The sequence below is a fragment of the Gossypium hirsutum genome, unplaced genomic scaffold (genome assembly GCF_007990345.1).
Source record: "Gossypium hirsutum isolate 1008001.06 unplaced genomic scaffold, Gossypium_hirsutum_v2.1 scaffold_794, whole genome shotgun sequence".
In the NCBI taxonomy this organism is placed as follows: Eukaryota; Viridiplantae; Streptophyta; class Magnoliopsida; order Malvales; family Malvaceae; genus Gossypium; species Gossypium hirsutum.
In genome coordinates this window covers 1-18,390 of record NW_024403265.1, presented here as the reverse complement: position 1 = coordinate 18,390, position 18,390 = coordinate 1, and the positions used below count along the sequence as shown (strand labels likewise).

Sequence of the window (18,390 nt, the reverse complement as noted above, 5' to 3'; positions counted from 1 at the left end):
TTATATAAAGGCTACCCCTGATCGCGCTTGAGCCTCGAATTTGAATTTAAATACGACCAAATAACGTTTCGAGTGATTTATTCCGTAAATAACTAATTAGTTATACGATGAGATATAAAAAAATAGAAAAAAAATTTAATGAGATATAAAATTGGAGGGTGCAACACGAGGACTTCCCAGGAGGTCACCCATCCTAGTACTACTCTCGCCCAAGCACGCTTAACTGCGGAGTTCTGATGGGATCCGGTGCATTAGTGCTGGTATGATCGCACCCATCAATTCTTGCGCATTCTATTTATATAAAGGCTACCCTGATCGCGCTTGAGCCTCGAATTTGAATTTAAATACGACCAAATAACGTTTCGAGTGATTTATTCCGTAAATAACTAATTAGTTATACGATGAGATATAAAAAAATAGAAAAAAATTTAATGAGATATAAAATTGGAGGGTGCAACACGAGGACTTCCCAGGAGGTCACCCATCCTAGTACTACTATCGCCCAAGCACGCTTAACTGCGGAGTTCTGATGGGATCCGGTGCATTAGTGCTGGTATGATCGCACCCATCAATTCTTGCGCATTCTATTTATATAAAGGCTACCCCTGATCGCGCTTGAGCCTCGAATTTGAATTTAAATACGACCAAATAACGTTTCGAGTGATTTATTCCGTAAATAACTAATTAGTTATACGATGAGATATAAAAAAAATAGAAAAAAATTTAATGAGATATAAAATTGGAGGGTGCAACACGAGGACTTCCCAGGAGGTCACCCATCCTAGTACTACTCTCGCCCAAGCACGCTTAACTGCGGAGTTCTGATGGGATCCGGTGCATTAGTGCTGGTATGATCGCACCCATCAATTCTTGCGCATTCTATTTATATAAAGGCTACCCCTGATCGCGCTTGAGCCTCGAATTTGAATTTAAATACGACCAAATAACGTTTCGAGTGATTTATTCCGTAAATAACTAATTAGTTATACGATGAGATATAAAAAAATAGAAAAAAAATTTAATGAGATATAAAATTGGAGGGTGCACAGGAGGTACCATCCTAGTACTACATCGCCCAAGCACGCTTAACTGCGGATTCTGATGGGATCCGGTGCATAGTGCTGGTAGATCGCACCCTCATTCTTGCGCATTCTATTTATATAAGGCTACCCTGTCGCGCTTGAGCCCGAATTTGAATTAAATACGCCAAATACGTTTCGAGTGATTTATTCCGTAAATAACTAATTGTTATAGAGAGATATAAAAAATAGAAAAAAAATTTAATGAGATATAAAATTGGAAGGGGTGCAACACGAGGAACTTCCCCAGGAGGTCACCCATCCTAGTACTACTCCTCGCCCAAGCACGCTTAACTGCGGAGTTCTGATGGGATCCGGTGCATTAGTGCTGGTATGATCGCACCCATCAATTCTTGCGCATATCTATTTAATATAAAGGCTACCCCGATCGCGCTTGAGCCTCGAATTTGAATTAAATACGACCAAATAACGTTCGAGTGATTTATTCCGTAAATAACTAATTAGTTTACGATAGATATAAAAAAAATAGAAAAAAAAATTTAATGAGATATAAAATTGGAGGGTGCAACACGAGGACTTCCCAGGAGGTCACCCATCCTAGTACTACTTCGCCCAAGCACGCTTAACTGCGGAGTTCTGATGGAATCCGGTGATTAGTGCTGGTATGATCGCACCCATACAATTCTTGCGCATTCTATTTATATAAAGGCTACCCTGATCGGGCTTGAGCCTCGAATTGAATTTAAAATACGACCAATAACGTTTCGAGTGATTTATTCCGTAAATAACTAATTAGTTATACGATGAGATATAAAAAAATAGAAAAAAAATTTAATGAGATATAAAATTGGAGGGTGCAACACGAGGACTTCCCAGGAGGTCACCCATCCTAGTACTACTCTCGCCCAAGCACGCTTAACTGCGGAGTTCTGATGGGATCCGGTGCATTAGTGCTGGTATGATCGCACCCATCAATTCTTGCGCATTCTATTTATATAAAGGCTACCCCTGATCGCGCTTGAGCCTCGAATTTGAATTTAAATACGACCAAATAACGTTTCGAGTGATTTATTCCGTAAATAACTAATTAGTTTACGATGAGATATAAAAAAAATAGAAAAAAAAATTTAATGAGATATAAAATTGGAGGGTGCAACACGAGGACTTCCCAGGAGGTCACCCATCCTAGTACTACTCTCGCCCAAGCACGCTAACTGCGGAGTTCTGATGGGATCCGGTGCATTAGTGCTGGTATGATCGCACCCGTCAATTCTTGCGCATTCTATTTATATAAAGGCTACCCCTGATCGCGCTTGAGGCCTCGAATTTGAATTTAAATACGACCAAATAACGTTTCGAGTGATTTATTCCGTAAATAACTAATTAGTTATACGAGAGATATAAAAAAATAGAAAAAAATTTAATGAGATATAAAATTGGAGGGGTGCAACACGAGGACTTCCAGGAGGTCACCCATCCTAGTACTACTATCGCCCAAGCACGCTTAACTGCGGAGTTCTGATGGGATCCGGTGCATTAGTGCTGGTATGATCGCACCCATCAATTTTGCGCATTCTATTTATATAAAGGCTACCCCTGATGCGCTTGAGCCTCGAATTTGAATTTAAATACGACCAAATAACGTTTCGAGTGATTTATTCCGTAAATACTAATTAGTTATACGATGAGATATAAAAAATAGAAAAAAAATTTAATGAGATATAAAATTGGAAGGGTGCAACACGAGGACTTCCCAGGAGGTCACCCATCCTAGTACTACTATCGCCCAAGCACGCTTAACTGCGGAGTTCTGATGGGATCCGGTGCATTAGTGCTGGTATGATCGCACCCATCAATTCTTGCGCATTCTATTTATATAAAGGCTACCCCTGATCGCGCTTGAGCCTCGAATTTGAATTTAAATACGACCAAATAACGTTTCGAGTGATTTAATTCCGTAAATAACTAATTAGTTATACGATGAGATATAAAAAAATAGAAAAAAAAATTTAATGAGATATAAAATTGGAGGGGTGCAACACGAGGACTTCCCAGGAGGTCACCCATCCTAGTACTACTATCGCCCAAGCACGCTTAACTGCGGAGTTCTGATGGGATCCGGTGCATTAGTGCTGGTATGATCGCACCCGTCAATTCTTGCGCATTCTATTTATATAAAGGCTACCCCTGATCGCGCTTGAGCCTCGAATTTTGAATTTAAATACGACCAAATAACGTTTCGAGTGATTTATTCCGTAAATAACTAATTAGTTATACGAAGAGATATAAAAAAATAGAAAAAAATTTAATGAGATATAAAATTGGAGGGGTGCAACACGAGGACTTCCCAGGAGGTCACCCATCCTAGTACTACTTCGCCCAAGCACGCTTAACTGCGGAGTTCTGATGGGATCCGGTGCATTAGTGCTGGTATGATCGCACCCATCAATTCTTGCGCATTCTATTTATATAAAGGCTACCCTGATCGCGCTTGAGCCTCGAATTTGAATTTAAATACGACCAAATAACGTTTCGAGTGATTTATTCCGTAAATAACTAATTAGTTATACGATGAGATATAAAAAAATAGAAAAAAAATTTAATGAGATATAAAATTGGAGGGTGCAACACGAGGACTTCCCAGGAGGTCACCCATCCTAGTACTACTATCGCCCAAGCACGCTTAACTGCGGAGTTCTGATGGGATCCGGTGCATTAGTGCTGGTATGATCGCACCCATCAATTCTTGCGCAATCTATTTATATAAAGCTACCCCTGATCGCGCTTGAGCCTCGAATTTGAATTTAAATACGACCAAATAACGTTTCGAGTGATTTATTCGTAAATAACTAATTAGTTATACGATGAGATATAAAAAAATAGAAAAAAAATTTAATGAGATATAAAATTGGAAGGGTGCAACACGAGGACTTCCCAGGAGGTCACCCATCCTAGTACTACTCTCGCCCAAGCACGCTTAACTGCGGAGTTCTGATGGGATCCGGTGCATTAGTGCTGGTATGATCGCACCCATCAATTCTTGCGCATTCTATTTATATAAAGGCTACCCCTGATCGCGCTTGAGCCTCGAATTTGAATTTAAATACGACCAAATAACGTTTCGAGTGATTTATTCCGTAAATAACTAATTAGTTATACGATGAGATATAAAAAAAATAGAAAAAAAATTTAATGAGATATAAAATTGGAGGGTGCAACACGAGGACTTCCCAGGAGGTCACCCATCCTAGTACTACTATCGCCCAAGCACGCTTAACTGCGGAGTTCTGATGGGATCCGGTGCATTAGTGCTGGTATGATCGCACCCTCAATTCTTGCGCATTCTATTTATATAAAGGCTACCCCTGATCGCGCTTGAGCCTCGAATTTGAATTTAAATACGACCAAATAACGTTTCGAGTGATTTATTCCGTAAATAACTAATTAGTTATACGATGAGATATAAAAAAAATAGAAAAAAAATTTAATGAGATATAAAATTGGAGGGTGCAACACGAGGACTTCCAGGAGGTCACCCATCCTAGTACTACTCTCGCCCAAGCACGCTTAACTGCGGAGTTCTGATGGGATCCGGTGCATTAGTGCTGGTATGATCGCACCCATCATTCTTGCGCATTCTATTTATATAAAGGCTACCCCTGATCGCGCTTGAGCCTCGAATTTGAATTTAAATACGACCAAATAACGTTTCGAGTGATTATTCCGTAAATAACTAATTAGTTTACGATGAGATATAAAAAAATAGAAAAAAATTTAATGAGATATAAAATTGGAGGGTGCAACACGAGGACTTCCCAGGAGGTCACCCATCCTAGTACTACTTCGCCCAGCACGCTTAACTGCGGAGTTCTGATGGGATCCGGTGCATTAGTGCTGGTATGATCGCACCATCAATTCTTGCGCATCTATTTATATAAAGGCTACCCCTGATCGCGCTTGAGCCTCGAATTTGAATTTAAATACGACCAAATAACGTTTCGAGTGATTTATTCCGTAAATAACTAATTAGTTTACGATGAGATATAAAAAAATAGAAAAAAAATTTAATGAGATATAAAATTGGAGGGGTGCAACACGAGGACTTCCCAGGAGGTCACCCATCCTAGTACTACTTCGCCCAAGCACGCTTAACTGCGGAGTTCTGATGGGATCCGGTGCATTAGTGCTGGTATGATCGCACCATCAATTCTTGCGCATTCTATTTATATAAAGGCTACCCCTGATCGCGCTTGAGCCTCGAATTTGAATTTAAATACGACCAAATAACGTTTCGAGTGATTTATTCCGTAAATAACTAATTAGTTATACGATGAGATATAAAAAAAATAGAAAAAAAATTTAATGAGATATAAAATTGGAGGGTGCAACACGAGGACTTCCCAGGAGGTCACCCATCCTAGTACTACTATCGCCCAAGCACGCTTAACTGCGGAGTTCTGATGGGATCCGGTGCATTAGTGCTGGTATGATCGCACCCATCAATTCTTGCGCATTCTATTTATATAAAGGCTACCCCTGATCGCGCTTGAGCCTCGAATTTGAATTTAAATACGACCAAATAACGTTTCGAGTGATTTATTCCGTAAATAACTAATTAGTTATACGATGAGATATAAAAAAATAGAAAAAAATTTAATGAGATATAAAATTGGAGGGGTGCAACACGAGGACTTCCCAGGAGGTCACCCATCCTAGTACTACTATCGCCCAAGCACGCTTAACTGCGGAGTTCTGATGGGATCCGGTGCATTAGTGCTGGTATGATCGCACCCATCAATTCTTGCGCATTCTATTTATATAAAGGCTACCCCTGATCGCGCTTGAGCCTCGAATTTGAATTTAAATACGACCAAATAACGTTTCGAGTGATTTATTCCGTAAATAACTAATTAGTTTACGATGAGATATAAAAAAAATAGAAAAAAAATTTAATGAGATATAAAATTGGAAGGGTGCAACACGAGGACTTCCCAGGAGGTCACCCATCCTAGTACTACTATCGCCCAAGCACGCTTAACTGCGGAGTTCTGATGGGATCCGGTGCATTAGTGCTGGTATGATCGCACCCATCAATTCTTGCGCATTCTATTTATATAAAGGCTACCCCTGATCGCGCTTGAGCCTCGAATTTGAATTTAAATACGACCAAATAACGTTTCGAGTGATTTATTCCGTAAATAACTAATTAGTTATACGATGAGATATAAAAAAATAGAAAAAAAATTTAATGAGATATAAAATTGGAGGGTGCAACACGAGGACTTCCCAGGAGGTCACCCATCCTAGTACTACTATCGCCCAAGCACGCTTAACTGCGGAGTTCTGATGGGATCCGGTGCATTAGTGCTGGTATGATCGCACCCATCAATTCTTGCGCATTCTATTTATATAAAGGCTACCCCTGATCGCGCTTGAGCCTCGAATTTGAATTTAAATACGACCAAATAACGTTTCGAGTGATTTATTCCGTAAATAACTAATTAGTTATACGATGAGATATAAAAAAAAATAGAAAAAAAAATTAATGAGATATAAAATTGGAGGGGTGCAACACGAGGACTTCCCAGGAGGTCACCCATCCTAGTACTACTATCGCCCAAGCACGCTTAACTGCGGAGTTCTGATGGGATCCGGTGCATTAGTGCTGGTATGATCGCACCCATCAATTCTTGCGCATTCTATTTATATAAAGGCTACCCTGATCGCGCTTGAGCCTCGAATTTGAATTTAAATACGACCAAATAACGTTTCGAGTGATTTATTCCGTAAATAACTAATTAGTTATACGATGAGATATAAAAAAAATAGAAAAAAATTTAATGAGATATAAAATTGGAGGGGTGCAACACGAGGACTTCCCAGGAGGTCACCCATCCTAGTACTACTCTCGCCCAAGCACGCTTAACTGCGGAGTTCTGATGGGATCCGGTGCATTAGTGCTGGTATGATCGCACCCATCAATTCTTGCGCATTCTATTTATATAAAGGCTACCCCTGATCGCGCTTGAGCCTCGAATTTGAATTTAAATACGACCAAATAACGTTTCGAGTGATTTATTCCGTAAATAACTAATTAGTTATACGATGAGATATAAAAAAATAGAAAAAAAATTTAATGAGATATAAAATTGGAAGGGTGCAACACGAGGACTTCCCAGGAGGTCACCCATCCTAGTACTACTATCGCCCAAGCACGCTTAACTGCGGAGTTCTGATGGGATCCGGTGCATTAGTGCTGGTATGATCGCACCCATCAATTCTTGCGCATTCTATTTATATAAAGGCTACCCCTGATCGCGCTTGAGCCTCGAATTTGAATTTAAATACGACCAAATAACGTTTCGAGTGATTTATTCCGTAAATAACTAATTAGTTATACGATGAGATATAAAAAAAATAGAAAAAAATTTAATGAGATATAAAATTGGAAGGGTGCAACACGAGGACTTCCCAGGAGGTCACCCATCCTAGTACTACTCTCGCCCAAGCACGCTTAACTGCGGAGTTCTGATGGGATCCGGTGCATTAGTGCTGGTATGATCGCACCATCAATTCTTGCGCATTCTATTTATATAAAGGCTACCCCTGATCGCGCTTGAGCCTCGAATTTGAATTTAAATACGACCAAATAACGTTTCGAGTGATTTATTCCGTAAATAACTAATTAGTTATACGATGAGATATAAAAAAAATAGAAAAAAAATTAATGAGATATAAAATTGGAGGGTGCAACACGAGGACTTCCCAGGAGGTCACCCATCCTAGTACTACTCTCGCCCAAGCACGCTTAACTGCGGAGTTCTGATGGGATCCGGTGCATTAGTGCTGGTATGATCGCACCCATCAATTCTTGCGCATTCTATTTATATAAAGGCTACCCCTGATCGCGCTTGAGCCTCGAATTTGAATTTAAATACGACCAAATAACGTTTCGAGTGATTTATTCCGTAAATAACTAATTAGTTATACGATGAGATATAAAAAAATAGAAAAAAATTTAATGAGATATAAAATTGGAGGGTGCAACACGAGGACTTCCCAGGAGGTCACCCATCCTAGTACTACTATCGCCCAAGCACGCTTAACTGCGGAGTTCTGATGGGATCCGGTGCATTAGTGCTGGTATGATCGCACCCATCAATTCTTGCGCATTCTATTTATATAAAGGCTACCCTGATCGCGCTTGAGCCTCGAATTTGAATTTAAATACGACCAAATAACGTTTCGAGTGATTTATTCCGTAAATAACTAATTAGTTATACGATGAGATATAAAAAAATAGAAAAAAATTTAATGAGATATAAAATTGGAGGGTGCAACACGAGGACTTCCCAGGAGGTCACCCATCCTAGTACTACTATCGCCCAAGCACGCTTAACTGCGGAGTTCTGATGGGATCCGGTGCATTAGTGCTGGTATGATCGCACCATCAATTCTTGCGCATTCTATTTATATAAAGGCTACCCCTGATCGCGCTTGAGCCTCGAATTTGAATTTAAATACGACCAAATAACGTTTCGAGTGATTTATTCCGTAAATAACTAATTAGTTATACGATGAGATATAAAAAAATAGAAAAAAAATTTAATGAGATATAAAATTGGAAGGGTGCAACACGAGGACTTCCCAGGAGGTCACCCATCCTAGTACTACTCTCGCCCAGCACGCTTAACTGCGGAGTTCTGATGGGATCCGGTGCATTAGTGCTGGTATGATCGCACCCATCAATTCTTGCGCATTCTATTTATATAAAGGCTACCCCTGATCGCGCTTGAGCCTCGAATTTGAATTTAAATACGACCAAATAACGTTTCGAGTGATTTATTCCGTAAATAACTAATTAGTTATACGATGAGATATAAAAAAAATAGAAAAAAATTTAATGAGATATAAAATTGGAAGGGTGCAACACGAGGACTTCCCAGGAGGTCACCCATCCTAGTACTACTATCGCCCAAGCACGCTTAACTGCGGAGTTCTGATGGGATCCGGTGCATTAGTGCTGGTATGATCGCACCCATCAATTCTTGCGCATTCTATTTATATAAAGGCTACCCTGATCGCGCTTGAGCCTCGAATTTGAATTTAAATACGACCAAATAACGTTTCGAGTGATTATTCCGTAAATAACTAATTAGTTATACGATGAGATATAAAAAAATAGAAAAAAATTTAATGAGATATAAAATTGAGGGTGCAACACGAGGACTTCCCAGGAGGTCACCCATCCTAGTACTACTTCGCCCAAGCACGCTTAACTGCGGAGTTCTGATGGGATCCGGTGCATTAGTGCTGGTATGATCGCACCCATCAATTCTTGCGCATTCTATTTATATAAAGGCTACCCCTGATCGCGCTTGAGCTCGAATTTGAATTTAAATACGACCAAATAACGTTTCGAGTGATTTATTCCGTAAATAACTAATTAGTTATACGATGAGATATAAAAAAATAGAAAAAAAATTTAATGAGATATAAAATTGGAGGGTGCAACACGAGGACTTCCCAGGAGGTCACCCATCCTAGTACTACTTCGCCCAAGCACGCTTAACTGCGAGTTCTGATGGGATCCGGTGCATTAGTGCTGGTATGATCGCACCATCAATTCTTGCGCATTCTATTTATATAAAGGCTACCCCTGATCGCGCTTGAGCCTCGAATTTGAATTTAAATACGACCAAATAACGTTTCGAGTGATTTATTCGTAAATAACTAATTAGTTATACGATGAGATATAAAAAAATAGAAAAAAATTTAATGAGATATAAAATTGGAGGGTGCAACACGAGGACTTCCCAGGAGGTCACCCATCCTAGTACTACTTCGCCCAAGCACGCTTAACTGCGGAGTTCTGATGGGATCCGGTGCATTAGTGCTGGTATGATCGCACCCATCAATTCTTGCGCATTCTATTTATATAAAGGCTACCCCTGATCGCGCTTGAGCCTCGAATTTGAATTTAAATACGACCAAATAACGTTTCGAGTGATTTATTCCGTAAATAACTAATTAGTTATACGATGAGATATAAAAAAATAGAAAAAAATTTAATGAGATATAAAATTGGAGGGTGCAACACGAGGACTTCCCAGGAGGTCACCCATCCTAGTACTACTATCGCCCAAGCACGCTTAACTGCGGAGTTCTGATGGGATCCGGTGCATTAGTGCTGGTATGATCGCACCCATCAATTCTTGCGCATTCTATTTATATAAAGGCTACCCCTGATCGCGCTTGAGCCTCGAATTTGAATTTAAATACGACCAAATAACGTTTCGAGTGATTTATTCCGTAAATAACTAATTAGTTATACGATGAGATATAAAAAAATAGAAAAAAAATTTAATGAGATATAAAATTGGAGGGGTGCAACACGAGGACTTCCCAGGAGGTCACCCATCCTAGTACTACTCTCGCCCAAGCACGCTTAACTGCGGAGTTCTGATGGGATCCGGTGCATTAGTGCTGGTATGATCGCACCCATCAATTCTTGCGCATTCTATTTATATAAAGGCTACCCCTGATCGCGCTTGAGCCTCGAATTTGAATTTAAATACGACCAAATAACGTTTCGAGTGATTTATTCCGTAAATAACTAATTAGTTATACGATGAGATATAAAAAAAATAGAAAAAAATTTAATGAGATATAAAATTGGAGGGTGCAACACGAGGACTTCCCAGGAGGTCACCCATCCTAGTACTACTATCGCCCAAGCACGCTTAACTGCGGAGTTCTGATGGGATCCGGTGCATTAGTGCTGGTATGATCGCACCCATCAATTCTTGCGCATTCTATTTATATAAAGGCTACCCCTGATCGCGCTTGAGCCTCGAATTTGAATTTAAATACGACCAAATAACGTTTCGAGTGATTTATTCCGTAAATAACTAATTAGTTATACGATGAGATATAAAAAAAATAGAAAAAAATTTAATGAGATATAAAATTGGAGGGGTGCAACACGAGGACTTCCCAGGAGGTCACCCATCCTAGTACTACTATCGCCCAAGCACGCTTAACTGCGGAGTTCTGATGGGATCCGGTGCATTAGTGCTGGTATGATCGCACCCGTCAATTCTTGCGCATTCTATTTATATAAAGGCTACCCCTGATCGCGCTTGAGCCTCGAATTTGAATTTAAATACGTCCAAATAACGTTTCGAGTGATTTATTCCGTAAATAACTAATTAGTTATACGATGAGATATAAAAAAAATAGAAAAAAAATTTAATGAGATATAAAATTGGAGGGGTGCAACACGAGGACTTCCCAGGAGGTCACCCATCCTAGTACTACTCTCGCCCAAGCACGCTTAACTGCGGAGTTCTGATGGGATCCGGTGCATTAGTGCTGGTATGATCGCACCCATCAATTCTTGCGCATTCTATTTATATAAAGGCTACCCCTGATCGCGCTTGAGCCTCGAATTTGAATTTAAATACGACCAAATAACGTTTCGAGTGATTTATTCCGTAAATAACTAATTAGTTATACGATGAGATATAAAAAAAATAGAAAAAAATTTAATGAGATATAAAATTGGAAGGGTGCAACACGAGGACTTCCCAGGAGGTCACCCATCCTATACTACTATCGCCCAAGCACGCTTAACTGCGGAGTTCTGATGGGATCCGGTGCATTAGTGCTGGTATGATCGCACCCATCAATTCTTGCGCATTCTATTTATATAAAGGCTACCCCTGATCGCGCTTGAGCCTCGAATTTGAATTTAAATACGACCAAATAACGTTTCGAGTGATTTATTCCGTAAATAACTAATTAGTTATACGATGAGATATAAAAAAAATAGAAAAAAATTTAATGAGATATAAAATTGGAAGGGTGCAACACGAGGACTTCCCAGGAGGTCACCCATCCTAGTACTACTATCGCCCAAGCACGCTTAACTGCGGAGTTCTGATGGGATCCGGTGCATTAGTGCTGGTATGATCGCACCCATCAATTCTTGCGCATTCTATTTATATAAAGGCTACCCCTGATCGCGCTTGAGCCTCGAATTTGAATTTAAATACGTCCAAATAACGTTTCGAGTGATTTATTCCGTAAATAACTAATTAGTTATACGATGAGATATAAAAAAAATAGAAAAAAAATTTAATGAGATATAAAATTGGAGGGGTGCAACACGAGGACTTCCCAGGAGGTCACCCATCCTAGTACTACTATCGCCCAAGCACGCTTAACTGCGAGTTCTGATGGGATCCGGTGCATTAGTGCTGGTATGATCGCACCCATCAATTCTTGCGCATTCTATTTATATAAAGGCTACCCCTGATCGCGCTTGAGCCTCGAATTTGAATTTAAATACGTCCAAATAACGTTTCGAGTGATTTATTCCGTAAATAACTAATTAGTTATACGATGAGATATAAAAAAAATAGAAAAAAATTTAATGAGATATAAAATTGGAGGGGTGCAACACGAGGACTTCCCAGGAGGTCACCCATCCTAGTACTACTATCGCCCAAGCACGCTTAACTGCGGAGTTCTGATGGGATCCGGTGCATTAGTGCTGGTATGATCGCACCCGTCAATTCTTGCGCATTCTATTTATATAAAGGCTACCCCTGATCGCGCTTGAGCCTCGAATTTGAATTTAAATACGACCAAATAACGTTTCGAGTGATTTATTCCGTAAATAACTAATTAGTTATACGATGAGATATAAAAAAATAGAAAAAAATTTAATGAGATATAAAATTGGAGGGTGCAACACGAGGACTTCCCAGGAGGTCACCCATCCTAGTACTACTTCGCCCAAGCACGCTTAACTGCGGAGTTCTGATGGGATCCGGTGCATTAGTGCTGGTATGATCGCACCCATCAATTCTTGCGCATTCTATTTATATAAAGGCTACCCCTGATCGCGCTTGAGCCTCGAATTTGAATTTAAATACGACCAAATAACGTTTCGAGTGATTTATTCCGTAAATAACTAATTAGTTATACGATGAGATATAAAAAAATAGAAAAAAATTTAATGAGATATAAAATTGGAGGGGTGCACACGAGGACTTCCCAGGAGGTCACCCATCCTAGTACTACTTCGCCCAAGCACGCTTAACTGCGGAGTTCTGATGGGATCCGTGCATTAGTGCTGGTATGATCGCACCCGTCAATTCTTGGCATTCTATTTATATAAAGGCTACCCTGATCGCGCTTGAGCTCGAATTTGAATTTAATACGCCAAATAACGTTTCGAGTGATTATTCCGTAAATAACTAATTGTTATACGATGAATATAAAAAAATAGAAAAAAATTTAATAGATATAAAATTGGAGGGGTGCAACACAGGACTTCCCAGGAGGTCACCCATCCTATACTACTCTCGCCCAAGCACGCTTACTGCGGAGTTCTGATGGGATCGGGCATTAGTGCTGGTATGTCACCCGTCAATTCTTGCGCATTCTATTTATATAAAGGCTACCCCTGATCGCGCTTGAGCCTCGAATTTGAATTTAAATACGTCCAAATAACGTTTCGAGTGATTTATTCCGTAAATAACTAATTAGTTATACGATGAGATATAAAAAAAATAAAAAAAATTTAATGAGATATAAAATTGGAGGGTGCAACACGAGGACTTCCCAGGAGGTCACCCATCCTAGTACTACTATCGCCCAAGCACGCTTAACTGCGGAGTTCTGATGGGATCCGGTGCATTAGTGCTGGTATGATCGCACCCATCAATTCTGCGCATTCTATTTATATAAAGGCTACCCCTGATCGCGCTTGAGCCTCGAATTTGATTTAAATACGTCCAAATAACGTTTCGAGTGATTTATTCCGTAAATAACTAATTAGTTATACGATGAGATATAAAAAAATAGAAAAAAAATTTAATGAGATATAAAATTGGAGGGTGCAACACGAGGACTTCCCAGGAGGTCACCCATCCTAGTACTACTATCGCCCAAGCACGCTTAACTGCGGAGTTCTGATGGGATCCGGTGCATTAGTGCTGGTATGATCGCACCCATCAATTCTTGCGCATTCTATTTATATAAAGGCTACCCCTGATCGCGCTTGAGCCTCGAATTTGAATTTAAATACGTCCAAATAACGTTTCGAGTGATTTATTCCGTAAATAACTAATTAGTTATACGATGAATATAAAAAAAATAGAAAAAAAATTTAATGAGATATAAAATTGGAGGGGTGCAACACGAGGACTTCCCAGGAGGTCACCCATCCTATTACTACTCTCGCCCAAGCACGCTTAACTGCGGAGTTCTGATGGGATCCGGTGCATTAGTGCTGGTATGATCGCACCCAGTCAATTCTTGCGCATTCTATTTATATAAAGGCTACCCCTGATCGCGCTTGAGCCTCGAATTTGAATTTAAATACGACCAAATAACGTTTCGAGTGATTTATTCCGTAAATAACTAATTAGTTATACGATGAGATATAAAAAAAATAGAAAAAAATTTAATGAGATATAAAATTGGAAGGGGTGCAACACGAGGACTTCCCAGGAGGTCACCCATCCTAGTACTACTCTCGCCCAAGCACGCTTAACTGCGGAGTTCTGATGGGATCCGGTGCATTAGTGCTGGTATGATCGCACCCATCAATTCTTGCGCATTCTATTTATATAAAGGCTACCCCTGATCGCGCTTGAGCCTCGAATTTGAATTTAAATACGTCCAAATAACGTTTCGAGTGATTTATTCCGTAAATAACTAATTAGTTATACGATGAGATATAAAAAAAATAGAAAAAAAATTTAATGAGATATAAAATTGGAGGGGTGCAACACGAGGACTTCCCAGGAGGTCACCCATCCTAGTACTACTATCGCCCAAGCACGCTTAACTGCGGAGTTCTGATGGGATCCGGTGCATTAGTGCTGGTATGATCGCACCCGTCAATTCTTGCGCATTCTATTTATATAAAGGCTACCCCTGATCGCGCTTGAGCCTCGAATTTGAATTTAAATACGACCAAATAACGTTTCGAGTGATTTATTCCGTAAATAACTAATTAGTTATACGATGAGATATAAAAAAATAGAAAAAAAATTTAAGAGATATAAAATTGGAAGGGTGCAACACGAGGACTTCCCAGGAGGTCACCCATCCTAGTACTACTCTCGCCCAAGCACGCTTAACTGCGGAGTTCTGATGGGATCCGGTGCATTAGTGCTGGTATGATCGCAACCCGTCAATTCTTGCGCATTCTATTATATAAAGGCTACCCCTGATCGCGCTTGAGCCTCGAATTTGAATTTAAATACGTCCAAATAACGTTTCGAGTGATTTATTCCGTAAATAACTAATTAGTTATACGATGAGATATAAAAAAAATAGAAAAAAAATTTAATGAGATATAAAATTGGAGGGGTGCAACACGAGGACTTCCCAGGAGTCACCATCCTATTACTACTCTCGCCCAAGCACGCCTTAACTGCGGAGTTCTGATGGGATCCGGTGCATTAGTGCTGGTATGATCGCACCCGTCAATTCTTGCGCATTCTATTTATATAAAGGCTACCCCTGATCGCGCTTGAGCCTCGAATTTGAATTTAAATACGACCAAAATAACGTTTCGAGTGATTTATTCCGTAAATAACTAATTAGTTTATACGATGAGATATAAAAAAAATAAAAAAAAATTTAATGAGATATAAAATTGGAAGGGTGCAACACAGAGGACTTCCCAGGAGGTCACCCATCCTAGTACTACTCTCGCCCAAGCACGCTTAATTGCGGAGTTCTGATGGGATCCGGTGCATTTAGTGCTGGTATGATCGCACCCATCAATTCTTGCGCATTCTATTTATATAAAGGCTACCCCTGATCGCGCTTGAGCCTCGAATTTGAATTTAAATACGTCCAAATAACGTTTCGAGTGATTTATTCCGTAAATTAACTAATTAGTTATACGATGAGATATAAAAAAATAGAAAAAAAATTTATGAGATATAAAATTGGAGGGGTGCAACACGAGGACTTCCCAGGAGGTCACCCATCCTAGTACTACTCTCGCCCAAGCACGCTTACTGCGGAGTTCTGATGGGATCCGGTGCATTAGTGCTGGTATGATCGCACCCTCAATTCTTGCGCATTCTATTTATATAAAGGCTACCCCTGATCGCGCTTGAGCCTCGAAATTGAATTTAAATACGACCAAATAACGTTTCGAGTGATTTATTCCGTAAATAACTAATTGTTATACGATGAGATATAAAAAAATAGAAAAAAATTAATGAGATATAAAATTGGAGGGTGCAACACGAGACTTCCCAGGAGGTCACCCATCCTATACTACTCTCCCCAAGCACGCTAACTGCGGATTCTGAGGATCCGTGCATTAGTGCTGGTATGATCGCACCGCGTCAATATAAGGCTACTGCCCACCCATTGAATTTAAATACGTCCCAAATAACGTTTCGATGATTTATTTTAAATACTAATTAGTTATACGATGACATATAAAAAAAATAGAAAAAAAATTTAATAGATATAAAATTGGAGGGGTGCAACACGAGACTTCCAGGAGGTCACCCATCAAGTACTACTCTCGCCCAAGCACGCTTAGCTGCCGGAGTTCTGATGGATCCGGTGCATTGTGCTGGTATGATCGCACCCGTCAATTCTGCGCTTTCTATTTATATAAAGGCTACCCCTATCGCGCTTGAGCTCGAATTTGAATTTAAAACAACCAAAAACGTTCGAGTGACTTTTCCGTAAATAACTAATTAGTTATACGATGAGATATAAAAAAAAAAAAAAAATAAGAAAAAAAAACAAATCTTACAATCCTAGTATATTGGAAGAGGTTTGGGGTCGGATGGGCAATCATTAGTGCTGGTATGATCGCACCCGTCAATTCTTGCGCATTCTATTTATATAAAGGCTACCCTGATCGCGCTTGAGCCTCGAATTTGAATTTAAATACGTCCAAATAACGTTTCGAGTGATTTATTCCGTAAATAACTAATTAGTTATACGATGAGATATAAAAAAATAGAAAAAAAATTTAATGAGATATAAAATTGGAGGGGTGCAACACGAGGACTTCCCAGGAGGTCACCCATCCTAGTACTACTCTCGCCCAAGCACGCTTAACTGCGGAGTTCTGATGGGATCCGGTGCATTAGTGCTGGTATGATCGCACCCGTCAATTCTTGCGCATTCTATTTATATAAAGGCTACCCTGATCGCGCTTGAGCCTCGAATTTGAATTTAAATACGACCAAATAACGTTTCGAGTGATTTATTCCGTAAATAACTAATTAGTTATACGATGAGATATAAAAAAATAGAAAAAAAATTTAATGAGATATAAAATTGGAGGGTGCAACACGAGGACTTCCCAGGAGGTCACCCATCCTAGTACTACTCTCGCCCAAGCACGCTTAACTGCGGAGTTCTGATGGGATCCGGTGCATTAGTGCTGGTATGATCGCACCCATCAATTCTTGCGCATTCTATTTATATAAAGGCTACCCCTGATCGCGCTTGAGCCTCGAATTTGAATTTAAATACGACCAAATAACGTTTCGAGTGATTTATTCCGTAAATAACTAATTAGTTATACGATGAGATATAAAAAAAATAGAAAAAAAATTTAATGAGATATAAAATTGGAGGGTGCAACACGAGGACTTCCCAGGAGGTCACCCATCCTAGTACTACTCTCGCCCAAGCACGCTTAACTGCGGAGTTCTGATGGGATCCGGTGCATTAGTGCTGGTATGATCGCACCCATCAATTCTTGCGCATTCTATTTATATAAAGGCTACCCTGATCGCGCTTGAGCCTCGAATTTGAATTTAAATACGACCAAATAACGTTTCGAGTGATTTATTCCGTAAATAACTAATTAGTTATACGATGAGATATAAAAAAATAGAAAAAAAATTTAATGAGATATAAAATTGGAGGGTGCAACACGAGGACTTCCCAGGAGGTCACCCATCCTAGTACTACTCTCGCCCAAGCACGCTTAACTGCGGAGTTCTGATGGGATCCGGTGCATTAGTGCTGGTATGATCGCACCCGTCAATTCTTGCGCATTCTATTTATATAAAGGCTACCCCTGATCGCGCTTGAGCCTCGAATTTGAATTTAAATACGTCCAAATAACGTTTCGAGTGATTTATTCCGTAAATAACTAATTAGTTATACGATGAGATATAAAAAAAATAGAAAAAAATTTAATGAGATATAAAATTGGAGGGGTGCAACACGAGGACTTCCCAGGAGGTCACCCATCCTAGTACTACTCTCGCCCAAGCACGCTTAACTGCGGAGTTCTGATGGGATCCGGTGCATTAGTGCTGGTATGATCGCACCC

At 39.7% G+C, this 18,390-nt stretch overlaps 58 non-coding genes and 1 pseudogene across 58 annotated transcripts; all 59 read right to left on the bottom strand.

Annotated features, from left to right (window-relative positions):
* Positions 1 to 155: 155 nt before the first annotated feature.
* Positions 156 to 274, bottom strand: LOC121227159 (5S ribosomal RNA). Its single transcript, XR_005924799.1, has one exon. It is a non-coding gene; the product is annotated as a 5S ribosomal RNA (ribosomal RNA).
* Positions 275 to 448: 174 nt separating this feature from the next.
* LOC121227189 (5S ribosomal RNA) lies at positions 449 to 567 on the bottom strand. The gene has a single exon (XR_005924829.1). It is a non-coding gene; the product is annotated as a 5S ribosomal RNA (ribosomal RNA).
* Positions 568 to 743: 176 nt separating this feature from the next.
* LOC121227158 (5S ribosomal RNA) lies at positions 744 to 862 on the bottom strand. The gene has a single exon (XR_005924798.1). It is a non-coding gene; the product is annotated as a 5S ribosomal RNA (ribosomal RNA).
* A 440-nt stretch (positions 863 to 1,302) lies between these two features.
* LOC121227203 (5S ribosomal RNA) lies at positions 1,303 to 1,424 on the bottom strand. The gene has a single exon (XR_005924843.1). It is a non-coding gene; the product is annotated as a 5S ribosomal RNA (ribosomal RNA).
* A 175-nt stretch (positions 1,425 to 1,599) lies between these two features.
* LOC121227145 (5S ribosomal RNA) lies at positions 1,600 to 1,716 on the bottom strand. Its single transcript, XR_005924786.1, has one exon. It is a non-coding gene; the product is annotated as a 5S ribosomal RNA (ribosomal RNA).
* Positions 1,717 to 1,891: 175 nt separating this feature from the next.
* On the bottom strand, positions 1,892 to 2,010 carry LOC121227157 (5S ribosomal RNA). Its single transcript, XR_005924797.1, has one exon. It is a non-coding gene; the product is annotated as a 5S ribosomal RNA (ribosomal RNA).
* A 177-nt stretch (positions 2,011 to 2,187) lies between these two features.
* LOC121227200 (5S ribosomal RNA) lies at positions 2,188 to 2,305 on the bottom strand. The gene has a single exon (XR_005924840.1). It is a non-coding gene; the product is annotated as a 5S ribosomal RNA (ribosomal RNA).
* A 176-nt stretch (positions 2,306 to 2,481) lies between these two features.
* On the bottom strand, positions 2,482 to 2,599 carry LOC121227202 (5S ribosomal RNA). Its single transcript, XR_005924842.1, has one exon. It is a non-coding gene; the product is annotated as a 5S ribosomal RNA (ribosomal RNA).
* Positions 2,600 to 2,772: 173 nt separating this feature from the next.
* Positions 2,773 to 2,891, bottom strand: LOC121227188 (5S ribosomal RNA). Its single transcript, XR_005924828.1, has one exon. It is a non-coding gene; the product is annotated as a 5S ribosomal RNA (ribosomal RNA).
* Positions 2,892 to 3,070: 179 nt separating this feature from the next.
* LOC121227170 (5S ribosomal RNA) lies at positions 3,071 to 3,189 on the bottom strand. Its single transcript, XR_005924810.1, has one exon. It is a non-coding gene; the product is annotated as a 5S ribosomal RNA (ribosomal RNA).
* Positions 3,190 to 3,366: 177 nt separating this feature from the next.
* LOC121227192 (5S ribosomal RNA) lies at positions 3,367 to 3,484 on the bottom strand. Its single transcript, XR_005924832.1, has one exon. It is a non-coding gene; the product is annotated as a 5S ribosomal RNA (ribosomal RNA).
* A 175-nt stretch (positions 3,485 to 3,659) lies between these two features.
* Positions 3,660 to 3,778, bottom strand: LOC121227187 (5S ribosomal RNA). Its single transcript, XR_005924826.1, has one exon. It is a non-coding gene; the product is annotated as a 5S ribosomal RNA (ribosomal RNA).
* A 175-nt stretch (positions 3,779 to 3,953) lies between these two features.
* On the bottom strand, positions 3,954 to 4,072 carry LOC121227156 (5S ribosomal RNA). The gene has a single exon (XR_005924796.1). It is a non-coding gene; the product is annotated as a 5S ribosomal RNA (ribosomal RNA).
* A 177-nt stretch (positions 4,073 to 4,249) lies between these two features.
* On the bottom strand, positions 4,250 to 4,368 carry LOC121227185 (5S ribosomal RNA). Its single transcript, XR_005924824.1, has one exon. It is a non-coding gene; the product is annotated as a 5S ribosomal RNA (ribosomal RNA).
* Positions 4,369 to 4,544: 176 nt separating this feature from the next.
* Positions 4,545 to 4,662, bottom strand: LOC121227190 (5S ribosomal RNA). The gene has a single exon (XR_005924830.1). It is a non-coding gene; the product is annotated as a 5S ribosomal RNA (ribosomal RNA).
* Positions 4,663 to 4,834: 172 nt separating this feature from the next.
* Positions 4,835 to 4,951, bottom strand: LOC121227144 (5S ribosomal RNA). The gene has a single exon (XR_005924785.1). It is a non-coding gene; the product is annotated as a 5S ribosomal RNA (ribosomal RNA).
* Positions 4,952 to 5,125: 174 nt separating this feature from the next.
* LOC121227201 (5S ribosomal RNA) lies at positions 5,126 to 5,243 on the bottom strand. The gene has a single exon (XR_005924841.1). It is a non-coding gene; the product is annotated as a 5S ribosomal RNA (ribosomal RNA).
* Positions 5,244 to 5,419: 176 nt separating this feature from the next.
* Positions 5,420 to 5,538, bottom strand: LOC121227184 (5S ribosomal RNA). Its single transcript, XR_005924823.1, has one exon. It is a non-coding gene; the product is annotated as a 5S ribosomal RNA (ribosomal RNA).
* Positions 5,539 to 5,714: 176 nt separating this feature from the next.
* LOC121227169 (5S ribosomal RNA) lies at positions 5,715 to 5,833 on the bottom strand. Its single transcript, XR_005924809.1, has one exon. It is a non-coding gene; the product is annotated as a 5S ribosomal RNA (ribosomal RNA).
* A 177-nt stretch (positions 5,834 to 6,010) lies between these two features.
* LOC121227182 (5S ribosomal RNA) lies at positions 6,011 to 6,129 on the bottom strand. The gene has a single exon (XR_005924822.1). It is a non-coding gene; the product is annotated as a 5S ribosomal RNA (ribosomal RNA).
* Positions 6,130 to 6,305: 176 nt separating this feature from the next.
* On the bottom strand, positions 6,306 to 6,424 carry LOC121227181 (5S ribosomal RNA). Its single transcript, XR_005924821.1, has one exon. It is a non-coding gene; the product is annotated as a 5S ribosomal RNA (ribosomal RNA).
* A 179-nt stretch (positions 6,425 to 6,603) lies between these two features.
* LOC121227168 (5S ribosomal RNA) lies at positions 6,604 to 6,722 on the bottom strand. Its single transcript, XR_005924808.1, has one exon. It is a non-coding gene; the product is annotated as a 5S ribosomal RNA (ribosomal RNA).
* A 176-nt stretch (positions 6,723 to 6,898) lies between these two features.
* On the bottom strand, positions 6,899 to 7,017 carry LOC121227146 (5S ribosomal RNA). Its single transcript, XR_005924787.1, has one exon. It is a non-coding gene; the product is annotated as a 5S ribosomal RNA (ribosomal RNA).
* A 177-nt stretch (positions 7,018 to 7,194) lies between these two features.
* On the bottom strand, positions 7,195 to 7,313 carry LOC121227180 (5S ribosomal RNA). Its single transcript, XR_005924820.1, has one exon. It is a non-coding gene; the product is annotated as a 5S ribosomal RNA (ribosomal RNA).
* A 177-nt stretch (positions 7,314 to 7,490) lies between these two features.
* On the bottom strand, positions 7,491 to 7,609 carry LOC121227160 (5S ribosomal RNA). The gene has a single exon (XR_005924800.1). It is a non-coding gene; the product is annotated as a 5S ribosomal RNA (ribosomal RNA).
* Positions 7,610 to 7,784: 175 nt separating this feature from the next.
* Positions 7,785 to 7,903, bottom strand: LOC121227155 (5S ribosomal RNA). The gene has a single exon (XR_005924795.1). It is a non-coding gene; the product is annotated as a 5S ribosomal RNA (ribosomal RNA).
* Positions 7,904 to 8,078: 175 nt separating this feature from the next.
* LOC121227179 (5S ribosomal RNA) lies at positions 8,079 to 8,197 on the bottom strand. The gene has a single exon (XR_005924819.1). It is a non-coding gene; the product is annotated as a 5S ribosomal RNA (ribosomal RNA).
* A 174-nt stretch (positions 8,198 to 8,371) lies between these two features.
* Positions 8,372 to 8,490, bottom strand: LOC121227195 (5S ribosomal RNA). Its single transcript, XR_005924834.1, has one exon. It is a non-coding gene; the product is annotated as a 5S ribosomal RNA (ribosomal RNA).
* A 176-nt stretch (positions 8,491 to 8,666) lies between these two features.
* LOC121227191 (5S ribosomal RNA) lies at positions 8,667 to 8,784 on the bottom strand. Its single transcript, XR_005924831.1, has one exon. It is a non-coding gene; the product is annotated as a 5S ribosomal RNA (ribosomal RNA).
* A 177-nt stretch (positions 8,785 to 8,961) lies between these two features.
* On the bottom strand, positions 8,962 to 9,080 carry LOC121227178 (5S ribosomal RNA). Its single transcript, XR_005924818.1, has one exon. It is a non-coding gene; the product is annotated as a 5S ribosomal RNA (ribosomal RNA).
* A 172-nt stretch (positions 9,081 to 9,252) lies between these two features.
* LOC121227199 (5S ribosomal RNA) lies at positions 9,253 to 9,370 on the bottom strand. The gene has a single exon (XR_005924839.1). It is a non-coding gene; the product is annotated as a 5S ribosomal RNA (ribosomal RNA).
* A 175-nt stretch (positions 9,371 to 9,545) lies between these two features.
* Positions 9,546 to 9,662, bottom strand: LOC121227147 (5S ribosomal RNA). The gene has a single exon (XR_005924788.1). It is a non-coding gene; the product is annotated as a 5S ribosomal RNA (ribosomal RNA).
* A 173-nt stretch (positions 9,663 to 9,835) lies between these two features.
* Positions 9,836 to 9,953, bottom strand: LOC121227197 (5S ribosomal RNA). The gene has a single exon (XR_005924836.1). It is a non-coding gene; the product is annotated as a 5S ribosomal RNA (ribosomal RNA).
* A 175-nt stretch (positions 9,954 to 10,128) lies between these two features.
* LOC121227177 (5S ribosomal RNA) lies at positions 10,129 to 10,247 on the bottom strand. The gene has a single exon (XR_005924817.1). It is a non-coding gene; the product is annotated as a 5S ribosomal RNA (ribosomal RNA).
* A 177-nt stretch (positions 10,248 to 10,424) lies between these two features.
* On the bottom strand, positions 10,425 to 10,543 carry LOC121227198 (5S ribosomal RNA). The gene has a single exon (XR_005924837.1). It is a non-coding gene; the product is annotated as a 5S ribosomal RNA (ribosomal RNA).
* A 176-nt stretch (positions 10,544 to 10,719) lies between these two features.
* Positions 10,720 to 10,838, bottom strand: LOC121227176 (5S ribosomal RNA). The gene has a single exon (XR_005924815.1). It is a non-coding gene; the product is annotated as a 5S ribosomal RNA (ribosomal RNA).
* Positions 10,839 to 11,015: 177 nt separating this feature from the next.
* LOC121227167 (5S ribosomal RNA) lies at positions 11,016 to 11,134 on the bottom strand. The gene has a single exon (XR_005924807.1). It is a non-coding gene; the product is annotated as a 5S ribosomal RNA (ribosomal RNA).
* Positions 11,135 to 11,312: 178 nt separating this feature from the next.
* LOC121227186 (5S ribosomal RNA) lies at positions 11,313 to 11,431 on the bottom strand. The gene has a single exon (XR_005924825.1). It is a non-coding gene; the product is annotated as a 5S ribosomal RNA (ribosomal RNA).
* Positions 11,432 to 11,608: 177 nt separating this feature from the next.
* LOC121227143 (5S ribosomal RNA) lies at positions 11,609 to 11,726 on the bottom strand. The gene has a single exon (XR_005924783.1). It is a non-coding gene; the product is annotated as a 5S ribosomal RNA (ribosomal RNA).
* Positions 11,727 to 11,903: 177 nt separating this feature from the next.
* On the bottom strand, positions 11,904 to 12,022 carry LOC121227175 (5S ribosomal RNA). The gene has a single exon (XR_005924814.1). It is a non-coding gene; the product is annotated as a 5S ribosomal RNA (ribosomal RNA).
* Positions 12,023 to 12,200: 178 nt separating this feature from the next.
* On the bottom strand, positions 12,201 to 12,318 carry LOC121227141 (5S ribosomal RNA). The gene has a single exon (XR_005924781.1). It is a non-coding gene; the product is annotated as a 5S ribosomal RNA (ribosomal RNA).
* Positions 12,319 to 12,495: 177 nt separating this feature from the next.
* Positions 12,496 to 12,614, bottom strand: LOC121227166 (5S ribosomal RNA). Its single transcript, XR_005924806.1, has one exon. It is a non-coding gene; the product is annotated as a 5S ribosomal RNA (ribosomal RNA).
* Positions 12,615 to 12,789: 175 nt separating this feature from the next.
* Positions 12,790 to 12,907, bottom strand: LOC121227196 (5S ribosomal RNA). The gene has a single exon (XR_005924835.1). It is a non-coding gene; the product is annotated as a 5S ribosomal RNA (ribosomal RNA).
* A 176-nt stretch (positions 12,908 to 13,083) lies between these two features.
* On the bottom strand, positions 13,084 to 13,199 carry LOC121227149 (5S ribosomal RNA). Its single transcript, XR_005924790.1, has one exon. It is a non-coding gene; the product is annotated as a 5S ribosomal RNA (ribosomal RNA).
* Positions 13,200 to 13,652: 453 nt separating this feature from the next.
* Positions 13,653 to 13,771, bottom strand: LOC121227173 (5S ribosomal RNA). Its single transcript, XR_005924812.1, has one exon. It is a non-coding gene; the product is annotated as a 5S ribosomal RNA (ribosomal RNA).
* A 174-nt stretch (positions 13,772 to 13,945) lies between these two features.
* Positions 13,946 to 14,064, bottom strand: LOC121227171 (5S ribosomal RNA). Its single transcript, XR_005924811.1, has one exon. It is a non-coding gene; the product is annotated as a 5S ribosomal RNA (ribosomal RNA).
* Positions 14,065 to 14,241: 177 nt separating this feature from the next.
* Positions 14,242 to 14,360, bottom strand: LOC121227164 (5S ribosomal RNA). Its single transcript, XR_005924803.1, has one exon. It is a non-coding gene; the product is annotated as a 5S ribosomal RNA (ribosomal RNA).
* Positions 14,361 to 14,539: 179 nt separating this feature from the next.
* Positions 14,540 to 14,658, bottom strand: LOC121227174 (5S ribosomal RNA). The gene has a single exon (XR_005924813.1). It is a non-coding gene; the product is annotated as a 5S ribosomal RNA (ribosomal RNA).
* Positions 14,659 to 14,836: 178 nt separating this feature from the next.
* Positions 14,837 to 14,955, bottom strand: LOC121227165 (5S ribosomal RNA). Its single transcript, XR_005924804.1, has one exon. It is a non-coding gene; the product is annotated as a 5S ribosomal RNA (ribosomal RNA).
* Positions 14,956 to 15,131: 176 nt separating this feature from the next.
* On the bottom strand, positions 15,132 to 15,250 carry LOC121227163 (5S ribosomal RNA). Its single transcript, XR_005924802.1, has one exon. It is a non-coding gene; the product is annotated as a 5S ribosomal RNA (ribosomal RNA).
* Positions 15,251 to 15,428: 178 nt separating this feature from the next.
* LOC121227148 (5S ribosomal RNA) lies at positions 15,429 to 15,546 on the bottom strand. Its single transcript, XR_005924789.1, has one exon. It is a non-coding gene; the product is annotated as a 5S ribosomal RNA (ribosomal RNA).
* A 179-nt stretch (positions 15,547 to 15,725) lies between these two features.
* Positions 15,726 to 15,846, bottom strand: LOC121227142 (5S ribosomal RNA). The gene has a single exon (XR_005924782.1). It is a non-coding gene; the product is annotated as a 5S ribosomal RNA (ribosomal RNA).
* Positions 15,847 to 16,023: 177 nt separating this feature from the next.
* LOC121227193 (5S ribosomal RNA) lies at positions 16,024 to 16,141 on the bottom strand. The gene has a single exon (XR_005924833.1). It is a non-coding gene; the product is annotated as a 5S ribosomal RNA (ribosomal RNA).
* Positions 16,142 to 16,564: 423 nt separating this feature from the next.
* On the bottom strand, positions 16,565 to 16,679 carry LOC121227151 (uncharacterized; annotated as a pseudogene).
* A 412-nt stretch (positions 16,680 to 17,091) lies between these two features.
* LOC121227162 (5S ribosomal RNA) lies at positions 17,092 to 17,210 on the bottom strand. The gene has a single exon (XR_005924801.1). It is a non-coding gene; the product is annotated as a 5S ribosomal RNA (ribosomal RNA).
* A 175-nt stretch (positions 17,211 to 17,385) lies between these two features.
* On the bottom strand, positions 17,386 to 17,504 carry LOC121227154 (5S ribosomal RNA). The gene has a single exon (XR_005924793.1). It is a non-coding gene; the product is annotated as a 5S ribosomal RNA (ribosomal RNA).
* Positions 17,505 to 17,681: 177 nt separating this feature from the next.
* Positions 17,682 to 17,800, bottom strand: LOC121227153 (5S ribosomal RNA). Its single transcript, XR_005924792.1, has one exon. It is a non-coding gene; the product is annotated as a 5S ribosomal RNA (ribosomal RNA).
* A 175-nt stretch (positions 17,801 to 17,975) lies between these two features.
* On the bottom strand, positions 17,976 to 18,094 carry LOC121227152 (5S ribosomal RNA). Its single transcript, XR_005924791.1, has one exon. It is a non-coding gene; the product is annotated as a 5S ribosomal RNA (ribosomal RNA).
* A 177-nt stretch (positions 18,095 to 18,271) lies between these two features.
* Positions 18,272 to 18,390, bottom strand: LOC121227140 (5S ribosomal RNA). The gene has a single exon (XR_005924780.1). It is a non-coding gene; the product is annotated as a 5S ribosomal RNA (ribosomal RNA).